Source organism: Pantherophis guttatus, chromosome 2 (genome assembly GCF_059756535.1).
Source record: "Pantherophis guttatus breed Tessera chromosome 2, ASM5975653v1, whole genome shotgun sequence".
Classification (NCBI taxonomy): Eukaryota; Metazoa; Chordata; class Lepidosauria; order Squamata; family Colubridae; genus Pantherophis; species Pantherophis guttatus.
This window is the reverse complement of record NC_142064.1, coordinates 63,726,344-63,749,036: the sequence shown is the minus strand read 5'-3', so window position 1 is coordinate 63,749,036 and position 22,693 is coordinate 63,726,344. Positions and strand designations below refer to the sequence as shown.

The 22,693-nt window shown below is 38.6% G+C and overlaps 1 long non-coding RNA gene across 1 annotated transcript; it reads right to left on the bottom strand.

Moving 5' to 3' along the window:
• Positions 1-18,747: 18,747 nt before the first annotated feature.
• LOC148115137 (uncharacterized) lies at positions 18,748-22,513 on the bottom strand. Its single transcript, XR_015732738.1, has 2 exons — positions 20,743-22,513; positions 18,748-19,669 (listed from the first exon to the last, which is right to left on the bottom strand). It is a non-coding gene; the product is annotated as an uncharacterized LOC148115137 (long non-coding RNA).
• Between the last annotated feature and the right edge of the window lie 180 nt (positions 22,514-22,693).

Below are 22,693 nucleotides of genomic sequence, written 5' to 3'. Positions count from 1 at the left end.
TAGTGACTAGTTTAGTCAGTCTTGTAATTTGGATCTGTAAATTCAGTTCTTATCTTCTGGAGGACCAACATTAAATTTGTTCAATTGTCTCTGGGTTTGGCTGCCTTTTTAATGTATGAAAATGGGATGCAGAGGGAAAAAAAGACCACTGGATTATAAAGTGGTCTAGAAAGTTTAGTGTACATGTTCACTAACAACATGGAACGTCAGGACCACAGAGGTGTCCTTGTTTATTGAGAAAAATGTACATTGCCTTCCCACTGCTCCGATCAATGGTCCCATTGCAGGGGTGAAATCCAGCAGGTTCTGACAGGTTCTGGAGAACCGGTAGCAGAAATTTTGAGTAGTTCAGAGAACCGGCAAATACCACCTCTGGCTGGTCCCAGAGTGGGGTGGGAATGGCGATTTTGCAATATCCTTCCCCTGGAATGGGGTGGGAATGGAGATTTTGCAGTATCCTTCCCCTGTAGTGGGTTGGAAATGTAGTTTTTGCAGTATCCTTCCCTTGCAATGCCCACCAAGCCACAGCCACAGAACTGGTAGTAAAAAAATTGCATTTCACCACTGTCCCGTTGCCTATGGTTGAGGAAATGACTACACTCAATAAGGGCATTGTTACTATTCAGAGTAAAATCCTCTATACATACAGTAGATATAAAAATATGAATAATTGTGAATATTAAAAAAAATGAATAATTCTTTTTTTCATAAAAATCAGTTCAAAAATCACTCAGTCCTTTCTCAGATTCATCTCTTCTCCAAAATCAACATTCTCAAATCCTTGCTGTTTATCTTGTTCATTCTCCCCTCTCTTTCATGCAGTTTCTTCTTAATACAGTAAATTCCAGACCTTTTGTAAGAGGACAGGCAGAGCCTGGGGATGGAGTCAAGGGAGGAATCAGCCTAGAGTCGCTACGTTCCAAGTTCAATCTCTCTTGAATTCTCTTAACTTTTATCTAGCACCGATTTAGTGCCAACTACTAATCAACTAGATTCTTGTGTATAGGCATGAGCAATAAATCAGCTTAACTAGAACTTAATGTATGGTCCTGATTCTTTGCACCCGACATCTTTGTAGTTTTAGCTAGTTTAACAGTGGTGTTAAAATTGGAGGTTTCTTGGCAGCTGCGATCTCACATTGCTCCTGGAAGCACGAAGCCGAGAACACCAGCCTGAAGATGACGAATGAAACTTCGTCGAAACGAAAAGCCAAGAAACCTCCAATTTTACGCGGGAGAAAACCCAAATAACCAAAGACCTACATATATATATATATATATATATATAGTCTTCTTAAGTTTTCGCGGGTGTGCATATGGAAAAAATTAAAATCTCGGGTGTTTTCCCGCGTCATTATAAATAAGTTGGTTAAAATATTTAAAATCCTGGTTAAAATCCCAGCTTAAAATCTTCTAAAAATCCTTACAGAGCACTCTGCAAGGTCCTTTAAAACCTCAGCTAAAATCCTACCAGTGACTTTTAAAGTTTTTCTTAAAGCAACATTTCGACAGGCTCACAACCCTGTCATCTTCAGGCTCTGTTTCATGTAGAAGCTATGGGTTCTCTGTTGCAGGGCCGGAGCTGTCGCTTATCTATATTTGCTGCTGCTGACGTATGCTGGCTAGCTTGCAACTCTGTGTTCCGATTGGAGGACAACAGTTTTTCTTCCTGCTTCCTCCTCCTAGTTGCTTGGCTTCATGTTACAGGCCCAGCTTTCTCAGATTCTCTATTATTATCTGTCTGCTGTAGAGGGGAAAGGATTCTGGTAGGCATCACAGCACCCTTGATTGTTAGTTGAGATCTCAGCCTATCTTTTGGCTCGATCCTCTCTCTCTCCCTATTGCTAGCCACCCACTGCAAAGAAGGAAGAATTCTGGCAGGCCTTACAACACCACTGGTTGCTTGTTGGAATCTCTGCCTCTCTTCTGATGTTAACACTCGAGTTTCTCTCAGTGCAGGTCCCCAAATACTTGATAACCTAGAGGCGTCGTCTCATCTGTTCATATTCTGCGGCCTCTTTTCAATTTCGATGGCCTCCCTGATTATTCTTTTGTTGAGATGTTCCTCTTTTGCCACTGTTCTGGTTTTATTAAAATCAATATTGTGTCCCGTGGCTTTCATGTGTTGTACCAAAGAAGAAGTTTGCTCTTCTTTCCTCACTGCATTTTTATGTTCTTCTAAATGCACACTTATTCGTCTATTTGTCTGTCCAATATAAGATGACTGACAGCAGGCACATGGCACTTTGTATATCCCCTGGTTTTCCAACTCAATTTTATCCTTAGGGTTTCTCACCATCATCGATATTTTTCTATCTGTACAGAACACTGTTTTTATTTTTTGTTTCCATAATATCTTACTAAGGGCAGGATGGCAGTTCCCATATTCTGTTCTTCTTCTTGGGTTTTGCTCTGTCCTACTGTCCCTTGCTGGATTATAGTTCTAATTCTATTTTCGTGGAACCCATTTTCCATTAATACTTCTGTGAGGGTCTTAAGCTCTGTTTGTACATGTGCCTCATCTGCTAGACGTTTAGTTCTAGTGATTAAAGTTTTTGCCACTGAACTTATTTGTGAGGGATGATGGTGTGAGTGTGCGTTCAGGTAACGATTTGTATGTGTCTTCTTTTAGTAAACACTGTGTCCTAGGATGCCATCAGTTCTCTTATATATTAGTACATCTAGGAATGGGAGTTGATTTTCCTTCTCCATTTCCATAGTGAACTTTATCTTCAGGTGCATGTTATTCAGGTGTGCTAGAAAATTGTCTAGCTTGTCTTTTCCATGAGGCCAGATGACAAACGTATCATCTACATATCTGAGCCATAATTTTGGTTTATAGATAGTTTGTTCCAACGCTTTAATTTCAAATCCTTCCATAAACAGATTGGCAATAACTGGGGAGAGCGGTGACCCCATTGGTGCCCCTTGCATTTGTTTATATCTTTGCCCTCCGTACATGAAGTAGGTGTTAGATAGGCAATGCTCTGCCAATTCTATGATGTGATTTGGTGGCTGGTATTTGTTTTTGATCGTTGCTAGAGCTTCTGTAACGGGTACTTGGGTGAATAATGAGACCACATCAAAGCTTACAAGTAGGTCACCCTGCTCTATGCGTTGGTTTCTCAGAATTTCTATGAGATGATATGAGTTCTGCACATAGGAAGCAATCGATTCTGCAAATGGTTGTAATTGTTTGGCTAAGTATCTAGCTTAGAGAGAGCCTAGGCTTAGAGAGCCTAGAGAGGATCGAGCCAGAAGATAGGCTGAGATCTCAACTAACAATCAAGGGTGCTGTGATGCCTACCAGAATCCTTTCTCCTCTACACAGACAGATAATAATAGAGAATCTGAGAAAGCTGGGCCTGTAACACGAAGCCAAGCAACTAGGAGGAGGAAGCAGGAAGAAAAACTGTTGTCCTCCAATTGGAACACAGAGTTGCAGGCTAGCCAGCATACGTCAGCAGCAGCAAATATAGATAAGTGACAGCTCCGGCCCCACAACAGAGAACCCATAGCTTCTACATGAAACAGAGCCTGAAGATGACAGGGTTGTGAGCCTGTCGAAACGTTGCTTTAAGAAAAACTTTTAAAGTCACTGGTAGGATTTTAGCTGAGGTTTTAAAGGACCTTGCAGAGTGCTCTGTAAGGATTTTTAGAAGATTTTAAGCTGGGATTTTAACCAGGATTTTAAATATTTTAACCAACTTATTTATAATGACGCGGGAAAACACCCGAGATTTTAATTTTTTGCATATATATATATATATATATATATATATATATATATATATATATTTGTTTTCTGCGATCACACACATTGCTCCTAGAAGCACGAAGCCGAGAACACTATCCTGAAGATGACGAATGAGACTTCGTCGAAACGTTGCCAAGAAACCTCCAATTTTACGCGGGAGAAAACCCGAATAACCAAAGACCTACATGTGTGTGTGTGTGTGTGTGTGTGTGTGTGTGTGTGTGTGTGTGTACAGTTAATATCTCGGGTTTCTTCCTGTGTAATTGTAAACATATCCTTAAAAGGGGATACAATATGTTTACAATTACACGGGAAGAAACCCGAAATATTAACTGTACACACATATATACCCATGAAAACTTACATAGACAAATATATATATATATATATATATATATATATATATATATATATATATATATTCATTGTTAGCTATCTCAAGTGCCTTATGAGCAGAAATAGGAATTGAATAGCATACAAAGAAAAACAAAATCCTACTCTACAACAAAGAGAAAATTAAAACAAGGAAATGCCCATCCAGCACTATTGGCAATCTCTGCTATATAGATACACACAGGCAACAGCTTACTTTTGTGTTTTATGACTGTTGTGATTTTGAGATTGAATTACAAAGATCTATGACTTGCTCTTATTATCCTGGGTTGCAGGAAGATTCTCAATGTATAAATGTACAAGAAATTGCAAGAAATTCTCAATGTATAAATGTACAATAACCCCATAAATAACTCTCCATAAGCACTCTTGACTCATTTATTTTGTCACAAAAACCGAAATCAAATCAGAGAAATCAGGTACAACACAAAGCTGTTTCATTTGTAATCTCCAGTTGCTGATTCTTAATCGTCGTCTTCTTCTTGGATTCATGCAGGGTTAGATTTCACTTATTCCTTCCTATTAGCTTTTCATTAGCTGTTCAGGTTATTCTAGCTTTGACTTTATCTTCCTTCATTTTCTTCTGCAAATGTATTTCTTCAATATTTTGGGAACTGGCATGTATGTGCACATGTTCCTTTGCGTGCACGTGTGTGCGTGCGCACACACACACTCTCTGATTGCTTCTCAAGCCAGTAGAAATATAGATGTCCTGTCTCCTAGCAACAGGGTAGGTAAAAATCCTAGAGACCTGGTTGCCGAGCAGTGCTCTTGATGCGAAGCATTTGCGCATTTTGCCTTTGTTGAATTTGATTGCTATTTCTAAAATAGACTTCTTATACATCAAATTATATTTTCATCACCAAAAGTTTCTTATTTAAGAGAATTCCATTAATACCCCCAAATCCTCGAATCAACATGTCAGGCAATCATAAGAACTGGTGAGTGACAAAATAAGATGTACTCAAGAGATAGATCTTTTCAGACAAGTTTAAGTAAAGCAAATGCTCCCTTTTAAAGGCAGAATTGTTCCAATTCTGTCCAAGGGGCATAAAATTTTAAACTAAACTTTACATTTAAAAAAAAGAGAGAGAGATTAGCCTTATTTACCTCACCCTTACATAAATATATTGCTATTTATTATCACATTTTTATTAGTTGCCACATTGGTGTTTAAATAATCTTGGATGTCAAATCTAGTGCCCTGTTTACTTTCTAAAGCATTAGTGACATGTTTTGAAAGACAACAAACAGCAAATGCATAATTTGGCACAGTTAAAAGTGATAGGACCCATTCTCCTTCCACTGCTTAACCTTTGTTGGCTTAGTGGCCTGATCTATAGTTATTATTTTACATATTCAGTTTCCATTCCCCAACCTTTAAAGTGGATTGTGTAGATTCACAATGGGTGAGATGTGTTGATGTGTATAAGGAACTGAACTGATTGTGTAATACAAAGGCCATTTTCTGTAACAGAGAGAGCAGTGGGCTATTTCACACTTTGAATCATTTGAGCCATTTTGATTTGTTCATTGTTCAGACCGATAAGATCTTACTCTGTAGATAGATTTTTCTGTTATGCTCTTTCCTGTCTTTCCATAGACAGGATTAGAGCCTTTAACCTTTTGGGGATAGATATAAATTTGAAAAAAAACAAAAAAAAACTCTGTTATGCAGTATTTAACATAAAGAAGCATAAAGTGGCTAATTGATAAAAACATTCCATATTAACAGGCTGTCTTACTTGATTTAGAAGCTAAGGAGGGTCAACTCTGGATTGTACTTAGATGGGGGACCTCCAGGAACTACAGGGCCATAGAGTGGCAAGGAAAATTGAAAAATGCAAACCATTTCCATAACATCACCAAGAAAATTACACAGCTAAATGGCCACGAAGCCACCACGAGCTGGAGTTGACTTGCAGGAAAATATGTTTGTTTTCTCCTAAATAGACTTTACATTTAAAAAAAGTTAAGACTTCCAGCTAAGGCTCTGCTGCAGGCGCCAGAAAGGAAGCTATTTTTAATACCATGCAGAGAGGATATTCCTAATTGCAATCCTAATGCAAGTTATCTTTCCCTCCAATAACCACTGTTAGATTTAGATGAACATTTGGATTTGATCTGCTTCTATGAATGCTTTAGTATTACACCTACAGTACAGGGGTGAAATGCTACCAGTTCGCACCAGTTCAGACGAACCAGTAGTTTAAAAAAAGCTACCAGTTCGTCTGAACCGGTATTTCCGAAGATCAGCTATGCCACGTGATTTATATTCACTAGAAAGCAGGAAATCTAAATCACGCGGCACAGCTATTTCCCGCCCTCGCTGTTCTACTTACCTTCAAACAGCTTCTTTTTCCGCATGAAGCGTGCATTTGATGTGCACTGTGCATGTGTGCGCAGCCTGTGTTTGGTGCGCACTGTGCATGTGTGTGTCTGGCATGCACCACACATGTGTGGGCAGTGAACTGGTGGCCACCCGCATCTTCTAGTCTGAGAACAACATGGGCAAAGACGGAGGCGAGGCAGGTAAACAGTTAACAGTTCTTTATTGGCTAACAATAACAGCTAACAAAGGTCTCGCTCGATGAGCTAACAACAGGGTGAGTGAGCGTCTGTTAACTCTTTTATACTAGAGCTGTCAGTGGCTCAGCCAATCCGCATGCTCCGCTTTCCCGCCAGTTGGTTGCTGGCTGGCGGCCAATCAGCTGTGAGTCTTCGTCACATGTCCATCGGTAGGACATAACACCGTGGACGATTTCACCACTGCTACAGTACATGCAAATCTGCCAGGGTTTATGAATTTGCATGCCTTGGTGAAGTTTTTTCTCAACTTTAATAACTGAAGGAGATGTGGACTTCAAATTCCAGAGTTCCTCAGCCAGATAATTGGGGAATTCTGGGATCTGAAGTGCATCTATCTTAAAGTTGCCAAGGCTGAGAAACATTGACTTAGTGAAAGAACCACTGCAAATGTTTAAGATTTCTTCTCACAACACATATGGAATGGCTGCAGGAGAAAAAAGAGTTGGATTCAACCACCGAACATAATTTTTAATAACTTAGCCAATTTATTTCTGTGCAGTGAGATGGATTTAAATACCTTAATCCAGTGGGAGATCATTGAAAATTACTATGGGTCATTTCCAGTTTAGTTTGTCTCCAGTTTACTCTCAGTCAATTCCTACATCTAGATCAGAATAAGCACGCCCACAACTCAGTTCAGCTAGCAAAAAAAAAAAAAAAAAAAAAGATTGAAGTTTAGATATTAAACAACAGCAAACATTAAAAAACAGTTAATTAGCAAAACAGGACAAAAAGGGTAGGCAGAAACCACGAGAGAAGCAATAGACAACAATTTATATTATCTCTATAGCTTTATATCTCTACTGGTAGTGCTTGCCTTAACAATCACGACTGGGACTGGAACTTCCATCATCAAGTGATGTGGTCCTTAAGTGAATTGCAGTGATTTTAAAGTAAATTGCACTGAAGTTAAAGTGATTTTATTATCTTTTTGGCCTTAGTTGTTAAGCAAGTCAGACAGTTGTTAAGTGACTACACCTCCATCCATTGACTGCTTGTCAGAAACCCCTTGGAAAAATTGTAAATACTGATCATGTGGCCCTAGGATGCTGCAGCCTTCATAAATACGGATTGCCCAGATTCTGATTGTGTGACCGCTGTGATTGTAATGCAAAGACCAGTCCTACGTCACTTGGAACGGTTGTCAGACGAATGGTTGTAAGTTTAGGACTACCTGTATATCAAAATTCTTATTGTTGAGGCAATAACCCTAACCCTTTTCAAAGCAACTGTAAACAATTCTATGGGCAATTAGTATGGAGAGTCCCATAGGGCTATTGGTCTTTGCTTACTCCATTCTTCCATGCACGTAAGCAACAAAATGGAAAATAGAATACCAAGTAATTCCTTCTCTACTTTAGGCATCATTAAAAAAAGAAACAATTTGATAGTTGGGGATGATGCTTCCAACATAGGTTTTATTCTCAGAGTGTGATATGGCTTTTGTCTTTCCGTGCTCTCAGATAATAAAAAAAAATGTGGGAAAAATTGTGGAAAGTTGGAGACAGGCCAACGTTCCCTCTCAGAAGCTAAACAGGCATTGCTAAAACTATAATTGGTAACCATGAATTACGTCTTGCATTCTGTAAGCATATTTTGAAGGGAAGATGATGAGCAATGATAGTTCTAAATATAAGAGTGTTTCTCTCTCTCTCTCTCTCTCTCTCTCTCTCTCTCTCTCTCTCTCTCTCTCTCTCTCTCTCTCCCTCCCTCCCTCCCTCCCTTCCTCTCTCTCCCTCCCTCCCTCCCTCTCTCTCCCTCCCTCTCTCTCCCTCTCTCCTCTCTCCTTCTTCCTCTCTCCCCCCCTCCCACTCCCCCTCACCCTCCACCCCTCTCTCTCTGCAGAGAAAGAAAAATGTGTAAATCTGCTTTAGGTGAAGTATCAGAAAAAGTGAAGTTCATGAAATTTGCTCTCTGGAGAATATAAGAAGTGAAACCTGAATGGCAAGCTTAAACATATTGTGACAGCAATCTGAATCTGACAAAGCCTGTATGATTTATTCAAATTCCCTAAATTCCCAGGAAAGCAGAACTCAATAGAGAAAGGCTCATGACTGAAGACTGACTTGGCCTTCAATTATCGAACCAGGGGCCATTCCACTCAAAGTGAGTGGGACCAGGAGAAACAGTACATTTGATTGACTTTAATTGGAAGATGCCTTTGATTCAATGCTGACTCCTATCTGGACAATTCTCTATAGTTTCAGAAGTGGTCTGCAATTGCCTGCTTACTAGAGCTGTGAGAAAATGATTAGCTCATAGTCACTTAACTGTCAATATAAGAGAATATTTGTAGCTCAGAGTTGGACTGTGGAGTCCTTGGTGCTCTCTGAGCTGGGTGGTTTTCTTGTAGACATTTTGTTATCTAACTAGATAATATTCTCATTGTACTGATGACATTACCTAGTTGGGTAACATAACATCTGCAAGAAAACCACCAAGGGCTTCACCTAACTGGCTTTGTGCTTAAGGCAGAAGTAGAACTTGTAGTCTCCTCATCTCTAGTCTGATGTCTTAACCCCTAAACCATATATACAACATTATAATTAGTGATCACTATTGTAGGGAAGGCACCACCAATATTTGAGAGATACTTGCAGCCTTAAACGCATAGGTTATGCAACCTTAACTAGTAATTTGTAGTAACTGGATTCAAATTAACACTGAGTTCCAAATGTGGACTCTTTTAGAACTTATGAAACAATAACCACCATCACTGCCAAAATCACCCTCTGCCTATGGGTACCTGCAAAGTTATGGCCTTTCCTTTCAGAACAACCGATTCTGTTTTTTAAAGCAACTTTGGACACTAATTCTTCTATTGGTAGTTAAGCCATAAAGCACATTGCCCCCATCTGTACTTTCCCCCCACCCCCGAATTTGCTAAGGTAGATATAGAAGAATAGGCCTTGAATACATTTTTCAATGACTTGGAATTATTTCTCCCTTTAAAGGGAATGAAAAGTAAATTCTGGATGTAGATTTTATGTTGCAAAGCAAGACAAGGAATCTTTACCATGCAGATTAAAGGAAGTGAATAGCTGTGGCTAAAGAGCAGAAACCGAATCTCAATTACTGGAGATACCATCCTCATCACCTTCAGATGCATGTTTTCTTTCCCCAATAGGCTCATTATTAGCAAAATGTTTCAGAAACCCTTCTATCTGTGTTCTCAAATTCTTCTCCTGTATTATCTATTTATGAAGGCAGGCAGAAATGATGGGAACACTGGAGGAATGAGAAAACATAATTGTCCTTGATTCACTGACAATCCTGCAGTCTCCAGTCAGGAATATATTGTCGAAAGACAAATGCAACTTGTTTTTCCAATGATGTGACTCTTGTGCTAACAGCCTTGATCTCTCCGGCTACCTGAAGTTCAGTCTCTACGTCCTTTAATTTTGCTGTGACATCAGGTTTTTGTCAAGTGAGACTAGTTACCATGGCACTGTTTCAAAAATAGAACAAGTCCAATACACATCAATAGCTATGCAATAAACAGACTAAGGTTACCACTTAAAACATAGCATTCTGTCCTTGTGAGGCTACTTATGAAGTATTTGTGAACACAGAGAAAGCTGTATCTAATTCTGAATGTCTTCCTCTTGCTCAATCTAATTAGAAGAAATAAGTTATGCAGGTCAGAAACTGGATGAAAAGGAAATTAGAGAGGCTTCAAAAATGTGCAGAACATAGCAATACTCATGTCTTTAAATAGCTATTAGGATTTATGGATTTCCCCCCCCCCCCAAATATTTCAGTTGCTTCTTTCGGGCAAAAAATATAGAAGCATATTACTTGATATGAGCCATTCAGAGGTCTTTCCCATACTCAGAAACAACAACATCAACAATAACAATAACAACAAAAAGACATGCAAATGAACTATGAGAAAATTTTATAGAGAACTGGAGTTAATAGTTGGATCATGCTTTCAGATATATTTTTTTTACCTAAACAGAGAAACAGTAACGACATGTGGGGGGAAATTTGATTTCTTGCTGGCTTTTGTATTCTTTGCCTTGGGAGCTCGCAGGAAGCATTAGAAATCATGATCATATGACTGCAGCTAACTTCAGTCATGCTGGACAAGCCACAAATTTGCAAATACAACTGGTGTGAAGATGCTTGAAATTTCAATTCCACGGGATAATAAGTTCCAGATTTTGAATGCATTCTTTAAATTAGCAGATTTGAGGTAACTCAAGTCAAAACTTTTTGTGCTCTGATGCACCATTTGGGACAATAAAAGGTCACAAACCGACATGAGGGTTGGAGCATATGGATTAGTGGATGCCTAGAAGGTATTCCTGCTGGTGTGTATACATCCAATGAAGCTCCAACTCTTTTGATGGAACAATTACAGATCAGAAAGAAAAACGCAGTGTAGTGGTTAAAGAGCTGACCTAGTAGTGGTATTCCTGGGTTTTAACCTGGAGGAGGAGGAGGAGGAGGAGGAGGAGGAGGAGGAGGAGGAGGGAACAAGTGATAGAACAAACTATGAATATAAAGATGAAGGAAGAGGCAAACAGAAGTTTTGGCAAATATTTAAACTGGCTAGAAAAATGCATTTTGTTATTGTTATAGTGGTTGTCATTATTATTATTCATTTTTTGAACTGTTTATCTCTTCTTAATTTACTCTCACTTATGCTGACTTGACTTACTGTAAAAATAACTTATACTGTAGTGTGGTTTAGGCAAATCTGCCCAGGTATATTGTGGCTTCTATCTCCTGATTTCCATTCCATACTCCTGGGGGTGTTATTTTAATATTATTTAAGTATTTCCTATTTTACTTTTGCTGGCATTTCTGATGATTCTTTGGAACAACTTCAGTTTCCATGTGCTGACAGACATAAATGTTTTAAAGCTTTGGGCATTGCAGCTTCTTGATAAGAGGATTTTGAGTGGCAGAAATGGATGGAGGAGCAGAATATACCTGTAGAAACAGGCCTGGGGAAGTAGCACTTCCTTGAAGCCATGCAGAGGGTGGTGGGATAAACAGCTAAATAAGAAGTAAAATTGTATGCATGAACAGAGCTTTAAGGAGGGGAAGACACCCAGGTGGGGGAAAATCTTTTTTCTTTTCAAGAGGTACATTAAGCAAACAGCAAGGTGACTTCAAATATTCTAAAGCACATATACTGCATCTTAATTCTTTTTTAGATCTTTTTACTACACACAATCTAAAGTAAATACAGGTAGTCCTCGACTTACAATCATTCAGAATTAGAAACAGAATAGAGCTGGAAGAGACCTTGGAGATCTTCTAGTCCAGCCCCCTGTTCAAACAGGTGATCCTATCCCATTTCAGACAAGTGACTGTCCAGTCTCTTCTTAAAAACCTCCAGTGATGAAGCACCCACAATGTCTGAAGGCAAGGTTAATTGTCCTCACTGTTACAAAATGTCTCCTTAATTCCAGGTTGCTTCTCTCCTTGATTAGTTTCCATCCATTGTTTTTTGTCCTGCCCTCTAGTGCTTTGGAGAATAGTTTGACCCCATCCTCTTTCTGGCAGCCACTCAAATACTGGAATACTGCTATCATGTCTTTCCAGTCCTTCTTTTCTTTGAAGTCACAATGGCACTGAACTTATGACCATTTTTTACACTTACGATCGTTGCAACATCCCCATGGTCACATAATCAAAATTTGGATGCATGGCAGTTTATGATGGTTGCATTTATGATGGTTGCAGTGTCCTGGGGTCTTTTGCGAACCTCTGACCACCAAACTCAATGGAAAAACTGGATTCACTTAACTGTGTTACTAACTTAACTGCAGTGATTCACTTAAGAACTGTGTTAAGAAAGGTTGTAAAATGGGGCAAAAATCACTTATCTGTCTTGCTTATCAATGGAACGGTTGGGCTCAATTGTGGCTGTAAATTGAGAACTGCCTGTATCTGAATTAGAAACAAGTACTGAAAGTGCCTACAACTGCCATACCACAGCGTCTTCAAAAAAATGGGGTTTGGCTAGCATCTTCTAATTCTCCTCCCAAATACAACTGTGATGCCTTGCAATATGAAAGGTGTAGGCTCTACCCAGGTAGCTGCCCTGCCAATGTGCAGTCACTGCAATCTCTGTGATCTGTCCCCGTCCACACACACACACAAACACAGCCAGCCGAGGGTTAAGAAAGTACTTGGCACGCACACAGGTCGTTATCTCAAACTTGGCAGCAATATAATCACCGTCTGCCAAGAGCTTTTACTGCAACAGATAACATAACATTACATACGCATTGCAAATAGTCCAGCAAAACAATATTCCTTTCGGCAGCTTCAGACGTTGTTCAAGTGACTAGCCAAAGTTCGTTTTTGTTCGTCACCGAGTTTTACCAGCCACCACCCTCTCTTATATAGTCTCTGGGATGTGGTCCAGTGACTCAGTTCTAATCCCTAGCACGCCTCCTTAACTGCTGCAACCGTTTATCACGCCTTCATTGGCGTGCATCCAGGAATGACGGCTCTCCTTCGCTCTCATCCGAGACACCTGGCTTCTGGCTAATCTCCTCTCCCTCAGCCGGCACCTGAGACAGTGCCAGAGGGGAGGGGCCTGGAGAGGGAGGACTGGCTGATGCTGGATAGAAGATAGATAGATAGATAGATAGATAGATAGATAGATAGATAGATAGATAGATAGATAGATAGATGATGGATGGATAAAAGATAGATAGATAGATGATGGATGGATGGATGGATAGATAGATAGAAGATAGATAGATAGATAGATAGATAGATAGATAGATAGATAGATAGATAGATAGATGATAGATGGATAGAAGATAGATAGAAGATAGATAGATAGATAGATAGATAGATAGATAGATAGATAGATAGATAGATAGATAGATGGATGATGGATGGATAGAATATAGCTAAGAGAGAGAGAGAGAGAAGATAGAGATAGATAGATAGATAGATAGATAGATAGATAGATAGATAATAAATAGATAGATAGATAGATATAATGAAAGAGAAAGAGAAGTAAAGATAATCCTTGACTTACAGCCACTCATTCAGTGACTGAAGTTTCAATGGCATTGAAAAGAATGACTTACAATCTGTCCTCAAACCTACAATCAGCACAGCATCCCAACGGTCACATGATCTACATTTGGGTGCTTGGCAACCAGCATGTATTTATGACATGTTCTTTATGATCTTCCCAGCTGACTTTCAACAAGCAAAGTCAATGGGGGAGGCTGGATTCACTTAACAACTGTATGATTCATTAATAACCACAACGATTGAATTAAAAACCTTGGCTAAAAGGTTATAAAATCAGGCAACGCTCACTTAACAACTGCCTTGCTTAGCAATGAAAATTCTGTTCTTATTTGTTGTCATAAGTGGAAGATTACCTGTAATGGAATCACATCCTTTGCTAAAATTTGTCGTTAATGATTGTATTAACAGTCTGGTTTGTTTGAGGTTCAGTCAGGGTCACATCAAACAGTTGGACTTAAAATGGGCTATTATGGAATACGAAGGAGCTCAGATAATTATCCTTCTTCAAACCCATCCTTGCACGTGCCTCCTTGTATATCTGAATCTTATTTGCATGCATTGTTCCATTGATGGAAATTAATTATAACATGAAGAAAAGGCAAAACAAAACACTGTCCTTTTTTCTCTAGAAAAGGAAGAAACAATTGTGGTATCTCATCGTTTTAACAGAGGTCAGATCATACAAGAAGTTCTTGGGAAAAATAGAAATAAATAATTTATTATAATAACTTAATGAGTGGCTTGACTGGGTAAGATAAACATTTTAATAAATATAGTCTTGAATCCTTTGAGAACTATACTTGAGATTAATGTGAAAAATTATACCACATAAAGAGTTGAAATATAGAGGTCAATGTATAGAGACTGACTAAAACAATGTTTCTTCAACTTGGAAACTTTTAAGAGATGTGAACTTCAGCTCCCAGAACTCCCCAACCAGCCACCAAGCTGTACAGTGTCACTTCTGGAAATCAAATAAACCAAATAAATAAATATCCTTTGTTGCTGTGTCTCTCTTATTTCTTCCCATTCCTTTTTCCAATGGCTCTACTTCTTCTGCTCCTCCATCCCATCCCACCCCGCCCCCATTTATCTTGTAGGCATCAGAGTCACTTCACTTCAGCTTCAGGTAAGGTGGACCTCTCAATCTACTTCAGAAGATCACACTATATCTGGCAGTGCAGATTTTCACTTGCCAGAGCTAGATCTCCAGTAGGATATTTCTGGAATATAGAAGCAACATTTAAGAAAGGGGAGGTGCTTCTCCTTAATTATGATTTAAACTATGACTATGGCAGGTTATCTTGGGTATAAAAAGAAACAGCCTTAACATAGACTGTAGTGAAGGAGAATTTTTGTACTGATGGTGTCCGAAAGCAGACATGTTGACCTTTCTATGAATTGCATTTGTGCCTGCTTCAATATCTGCTCTTCTCTGTCCTACTCTGAAATCAGATCCTTGTGAGACATCAGTAGTGACATTTGGTTGCCTAGCAACAGCAGAACACGAACAACAATGCGAGGGCCACTAGCAGAAATGTTTTTCTACTCCTCCTGATGGTAACTGCTATTAACTACAATAATAAAACATCAATTATTCAGAAAGAAAGGATACAGTTTGAGTTGGTTATTGAGGCTGTGTAACTGCGGTGTTCTGAGGGGATGGTGTGATTGTCGGGATAGTTGGACAATTCGTTTTAGAGCAGCTGGAAGTTGTAAACAGAGAAGAAAAATGTCCCGCAAAAAACAAGGAAGTGATGCTCGCAAAACCTTTCTTGTTTTATCTATCATCCACAAATTTTAAATACTGTTTATAGATTGGAAAAAACAAAGATAACATATATTCCTATGCCATTATTTGGGAAACAATGGACAAAAATGCAACAACTTAAAGAACATTATTTGCAAAAGCTGTATTGCTCTTGTTGCTTTAATAGAAATTAGAATATAACCCTGGCTGACAGATTTACTCACACCCAGCACAGGATAATTCACTTGAGAGGGATATATATATTAACTATCCAAAATACATCAAATACTTAATCATTAGCTTGTTTTTTATAAATTCAAGTTTTAAGTGGAAAGTATAAAATCTTTCATGACATTATAAGTAGTGATGAAATCCAATTTTTTTACTACCGGTTCTGTGGGTGTGGCTTGGTGAGCATGGCAGGGGAAGGATACTGCAAAATCCCCATTCAACCCCACTCCAGGGGAAGGATATTGCAAAATCCCCATTCCCTCCCCACTCCTGGGGGAAGATATTGCAAAATATCTGGAGGCCGTGCAGATCTGGATGGGGAGAAACAAGCTCAAACTCAACCCCTCCAAGACCGAGTGGCTGTGGCTTCCGGCATCCCGGTATAGTCAGCTGGTTCCATCGCTGACTATTGGGGGCCTTGGCCCCCTTAGAGAGGGCTCACAACTTGGGTGTTCTCCTGGATGCATGGCTGTCTTTGGAAGATCACATGACGGCTGTGGCCAGGGGAGCTTTCTATCGGGTTCACCTGATGCACCAGTTGCATCCCTTTCTGGAACGGGATGCCCTGCGCATGGTCACTCATGCCCTCGTCACGTCACATCTAGACTACTGCAACGCTCTCTACATGGAGCTCCCCTTGAAGAGCACTCGGAGGCTCCAACTGGTCCAGAATGCGGCCGCGCGGGTGGTTATGGGTGCGATTCGGTGCACCCACGTAACACCCCTCCTGCGCGAGCTGCACTGACTACCGGTGGTCTTCCGGGTGCGATTCAAGGTGTTGGTTACCACCTTTAAAGCGCTCCATGGCTTAGGACCGGGGTATATACGAGACCGCCTTCTGCCATCAACAACCTCTCACCAGCCAATACGCTTCCACAGAGAGGAGCTCCTCAGGGTGCCGTCGGCCAAACAATGCTGACTGGCGACACCCAGGGGGAGAGCCTTCTCTGTGGGAGCACCAGCCCTCTGGAATGAGCTGCCCCTAAAGCTTCGTCTTAGCCCCGACCTGTGCACTTTTCGCCATGCCCTTAAGACCCTTCTGTTTCAGCAAGCCGGACTGGCCTAGTATGAATTTTAAAATGGGTGTATGTATTTTTAATTCGTGGGCCAAATTTTTATATTCGATTTTAATTGGTTTTAAATTTTATAAATCTATGTGTTTTAATATGGCTGTACACCGCCCTGAGTCCTTCGGGAGAAGGGCGGTTTAGAAATCTAATAAACTTGAAACTTGAAAATCTCCATTCCCACCCCACTCTGGGGCCAGCCAGAGCGGTTCTCCGAACTGCTCAAAATTTCTGCTACCGGTTGTCCAGAATCTGTCAGAACCTGTTGGATTTCACTCCTGATTATAAACCTCAGTAATTACAAAAAAACTCTATCAAACAAGTTCCTGTTTATGCCTTCAGAATAATATTTTATGCTTTACTCTGGTTTGTGCCACCTACATAAAAATATCTATGAGATTTAGCAGTTGTTTTTAATAACCATATATAGTTGCATTTTGTTTGTGTGCTGGCTCTCAAATTGTGGAATATTCTCTCTAGATAGGCCATTTGATGTAATTTTTTCAGTAAATGGTAAAATGATTTCATTTTGTGGGACATTTTAAGATTTAAAACATAAGATTTCTCTTTTTTTTTTTAAAAAAAAGTGGGTTTTTAAAAAAATATTTGCTAGCCTAAATAAATAAGGTCCTAAAATTATTTTTTCTGCTTGCCTATTTAATCTTCCAGATTTCCTTGCTTTTATTCTTGGTTTTTAAATTTTTACTGTTAATTAATGATTAGGTTTCTATTTTTCTTTATTAAGTATGCTGTTCTGGGAGGTCTGATTATAGAGTAGATTATAAAAGGAAGAAAGGTAGGCATTAATAGTTGGCCTCAATGAGTATTCATGTATGCCAGAAGTTTGGCATTTTGCTTTCCTTCCATTTCACAGGATTACAAGACCAAAGTAGTGTAATTCCAGCAATTTTAAAATGTATATCCCAGAATTTCCCAACCAGCACATCAGTGTTTTGTGCCCAGAAATACCAGTATTATCCTTTCCAATCGAAAGGAATAAATGCATACCAGCTCTGGTAAATATTAGATTCATTTCCAAATTATTAGATTTGGAAATGAATTGCAAGCTACTCCTCTCTCAGAATACCCCTTTGGTCAGTTTTCTCCATACCTTTCTCTCTTTCCAATATGATGTTCAGCACCTGTGGGGGGGGGGGCGATGATCAGAGGGATTTATAGGACATGGGGAACAGGATTCTAGCATAATATTCCTCTCCAAGAGGGAATCATATAAATATGAAAACTCTTGATATCATTTGAGATGCCTTTCTAGCAGGGGCGGGTTTTAAATTTTTTTACTACCGGTTCTGTGGGCGTGGCTTATTTTGTGGGTGTGGCTTGGAGGTCATGTGACTGGTGGGCGTGGCTAGCTGGTCAGAGTCATTTCTGGAAGGTCCTCGCACTTACGACCAGTCCTCGCACTTACGACCTGACTCATTTGTTTGCTTTTAACACTGATCAGCTGTAGGACGGCCCTTTGAAGCCCCGCGGCAAGAGTTTAAACAGTTTTTTTCCCTCTAGTCATCAGCTGGGACTCAGGAGGCAGCAATAGATTGGAGGTGGGACCAAATAAAAGGTAAGAATAACGTCGGTGGGTGGGGGGGTCGGAGGGCGGGGGGGGGAGACCAGTTCGGTGACGTCATATCGTCATCGGCTTGGCCGAACCGGACCGGACCGGGAGGAACCCACCACTGCTTTCTAGGCATTGTAGAATTACAATTTTACACTAATAGGAGAATCGCAAAAGATTTGCATATTTGCATTTGAATCAATATGGTAAGAATATCAGTCTTTCTTGCTTGCTTATAACAAATACATAACACCTGAATTTAGATAATTAACTTTTCAGACAGCAGATCCTAAACAGTCTAATAACTAATTCCAATATGTAATCCTTTTGCAGAAAACAATAATAACCATTTAGAGTTTTGCATATTGCTGATCTTTTCTTTTCCTTTTCTTTTCTTTGGGGTCATTTTTCTTTTACATTGAAATGCACAGTATTATCATGTGAATAGAATTTTTTATATATAAATAAGACATGTTAAAAAGATGAATATAAAATTAAGACAGCTTAATAGGTTATAAAATAGCAAGCCATTATCTAGTTATTCTCTTCTCCTAGTTATTATATTGGTTAGATTTAACTGTAATTCCCCATTCATTAAAGAGCTAACAGTGCAATTCAACTGCTGGGAAAGCTTTAATTCAAAGCACTTGGATCTGAAAGTAAGTCTAAATATTACCAGGGAGACCACTCTCTTCCTGCCTGGCAAGGTTCTTTGGCTCCAGCTCTAAGCTCATCTTTGATTTAGCTTTGTTTTGTTTTTACAACCATAAAACTATTTCACAAATGCAAGTTCAACTATGGCAGTAATTAAAATTGAATGAAAGCAAATAGTTAATTCTTAATAACTTTGATGCAGTGATGAAATCCAAAATGTTTTACTACCGGTTCTGTGGGCGTGGCTTGGTGGGCATGGTTTGGTGGGCATGGTGTGGCTTGGTGGGCGTGGCTTGGCGGGCTTGGCAGGGGAAGGATATTGCAAAATCTCCATTCCCACCCCACTCTGGGGCCAGCCAGAGATGGTATTTGCTGGTTTTCTGAACTACTCAAAATTTCCGCTACCAGTTCTCCGAACTACTCAAAATTTCCGCTACCGGTTCTCCAGAACCTGTCAGAACCCCTGGATTTCACCCCTGGTTTGATGACAATCTTTCCTTTGATATTTATAGACTTTGATTGTTGAAAGAAGCCCACTAATAGTCTTTATTGACTATCCTGTGTTTGGATAAGAAAAGAAGAAAAAATACCTTCAAGGCTAGGCACTGCTAGTCCTGGAGAACATCTCAGGCTGTTTAGAAGCTAAGGAAAACAATGGAATATATTATTTTTGGCTTCTGTCACACATGTTCTGAGATAGGAATAATTTCACAGAATAATTTTTTTCATCTGCTGATTACTTGGTTCTCCCCTCAAAAAACGACATTCTCAATTTGGTTAAATAGATTTTATTGAACTTTATTTTAATGGACTGGAAGAAATCCATAGTAAAGGGTCTCCTATGAATTTTCCTTACCTTATATAGATGTTACTATCAATGAACCAGGGGAAAATTAGATTATTTTGTTTTCATTGACTCATACTTTTTTACCATGTAATTTAAACTTTTTGAAATGCACATTCCCCTAATGTGCTTATTTTATTTTATTTTATTATTTTATTTTTAAAGCTTATTTTAAAGAGCACTATTACTGTTATAGCATACTGTACCTTCCTTTCAGAGTATCAAAAGCGGTTTTTATTTTTGGAAAGGCAACTGGGCCTATTTTTCTTAAGGAAGATGAAGAAAAAGATATTTCGCTTTCTATCCTGGAAGCTTCATTAGTTGCATTGGATGGCATGATGAAGCTGATAAAGCTTCCAGGAAAAGAAGCGAAATGTCTTTTTCTTCTTCTTCCTTAAAAAAATCAGCCCAGTTGCCTTTTCAAAAATAAAAACCGCTTTTGATACAAGTATGACCTGGATGACTGAGAATCTTCATAGCTTCTTTTCAGAGCTTTATTTATATCTGCAAAGTTTCAGCTGAGGAGAGATGGATATGAGTGGGCTTACACTAGAGTTCATACATTGCAATGTGCAATGCAAACAGAATTTCTAACCTCACCTCCAGCCAAATTATTATTATTATTAACACAAACACAAATTTTATATTCCCTTTTTACAACAATTTCGTAGCGGTAGTCTTCTATTGTTTACATTTTCCTCTTACTCTTCTTTAAATATATTTATCCTTATTGTCCCATTATCCCTTATTTCTATATATATATTCCTTCTCATATAATATTATAACTAAAAATTATTTTACAGACATTATCCGTTTGTGATCTTTTCTCATTCATTCTTATTTGCTATTTCTAATCTCCAGCCAATTATACCATTTGTTCCATACTGCATAATATTCTGTATCTTCCTTTTCTTTTATCTCCTTCGTTAGTTTGTCCATCTCGGCACAGTCCAGAATGTTCCTTATCAGTTCTTCCTCAGTTGGTATCTCATCATTTTTCCAGTTCTGTACATATGATATTCTTACCATTATTATATGTAAAATTAAATATTGTATTTCTTTAATATATTTCCTAGTAAATATTCCCAACAAAAATGTCTCTGGTTTCCAGTCTTTGGGTTGGTCAATTATCTCTTCCAGCCATTTTCTGATTTTGGCCCAGTAGTTTTTTTTGCAGATTGGCATGTCCACCATAGATAAACATGCCCATCATGCCCATTCCATAAACCTTTTTGCAGTTCCCAGCCAAATTATTTTATATTTCTATTCTGAACTGTTGAAAATACTAAATAAAACTTCAAGCTCTTGCTACTTTCAAGAAACTTTCACAATGATCAGTACTCACCATCTCTATTTTTATACATTGCCATAGGAAGCAAAACACGTGTGCAGCCTGAAACCAGATACAGGAAGTTAACTACGCATGATAAAGAATTTCATCTAATCCATATGTTTAAGCAATTAACCTAATGGCATATATCTCAGGCTAATATCGGATCAGAGCAGCTATTCTTCAGATTATGTTTGTCTCAGAATTTTGCAAGGCAGTTCATGGTCAAAAATTACATATGACACGTGTTTGTTAGGACAAGTGGGAAACTGCACATAGCAATTGGAATTCATATTTCAGCTTTTTAAACTTTGTTAGAGAACTTTAGTCAAATACAAGTAGTCCTTGACTTACAACAGTTCATTTAGTGATTGTTTGATGTTATAACGGCACTGCAAAAAGTGACTAATGACCATTTTTCATACATACGACCATTGTAGCATCTCTATGGTCATGGGATGCTTCACAAGCGATTCACATTTATGACGATTGCAGTGTCCTGGAGACAGGTGATCCCTTTTGTAACCTTCTGATAAGCAAAGTCAAATGGGGGAAACCAGTTTCACTTAACAACCGTGTTACTAATTTAACAACTGCAGTGATTCACTTTAAAAATGTGCCAAGAAAAGTCATAAAATGGGGCAAAACTCACTTAATAAATTTATCACTTAACAACCTAAATTTTAGGCTCAGTTGTGGTCGTCAATTGAGGATTACCTGTAGATTTATCTATGCATTCTTGTGAAAAAGATACAGATTTTATAGAGATTGATTCTGGCAAAGAGAAATGCCTATACAAGAAATCTGCCCCGGGAAAAAACTTTGCATATATATTGGTTTTCTTTTTTTTACGTTATCAGAATAAAAGGATGTCAACCTTTCTCATGTCCAGATAGATGCGCAGAAAACTGCCATTTATGTTTAATATGTTTTCTACATGTTCAAGATAGATCAGATTAAAAACAGTATGTAAACGAAACTGCTTACAATATCTTAAATTTACATTTAAAAAACAGGGAATATAAGGAATGACTGCCATTATTCTCCAATCCTTGCCATTATGTCCATATTAAGATGCTAAACTTGCCATAATATATCCAAATGTAAGAAGCAAAGTTCACATCACTGAGACTTATCCACTTGTATGAAGATATGTAATCAAAGCAGAACAACAAAAAAATTCAGTGACTTCTTATTAATATTGACAAACTTAGAACAGTTTCACAAAATCAAAAAAGGATCAAACAAATTGATCAGAATAATATGCAACAATGCATTAAATATAATAAACTTAATATTCTTCATATGCCCTATTTATAGATGAAAAGCTAAAATCAGAAACAATGTATGAGAAAGTATGAAATGTTATTGCTGATATGCTATTATTAATTTATTTATTAGTATTTTATCATTCATTTACTTCCAGTTGCTGATAAAAAATTCATGTGTTGTCCTTCAAATCTACATTGTCAAGGATATTAGAGTGTACAGT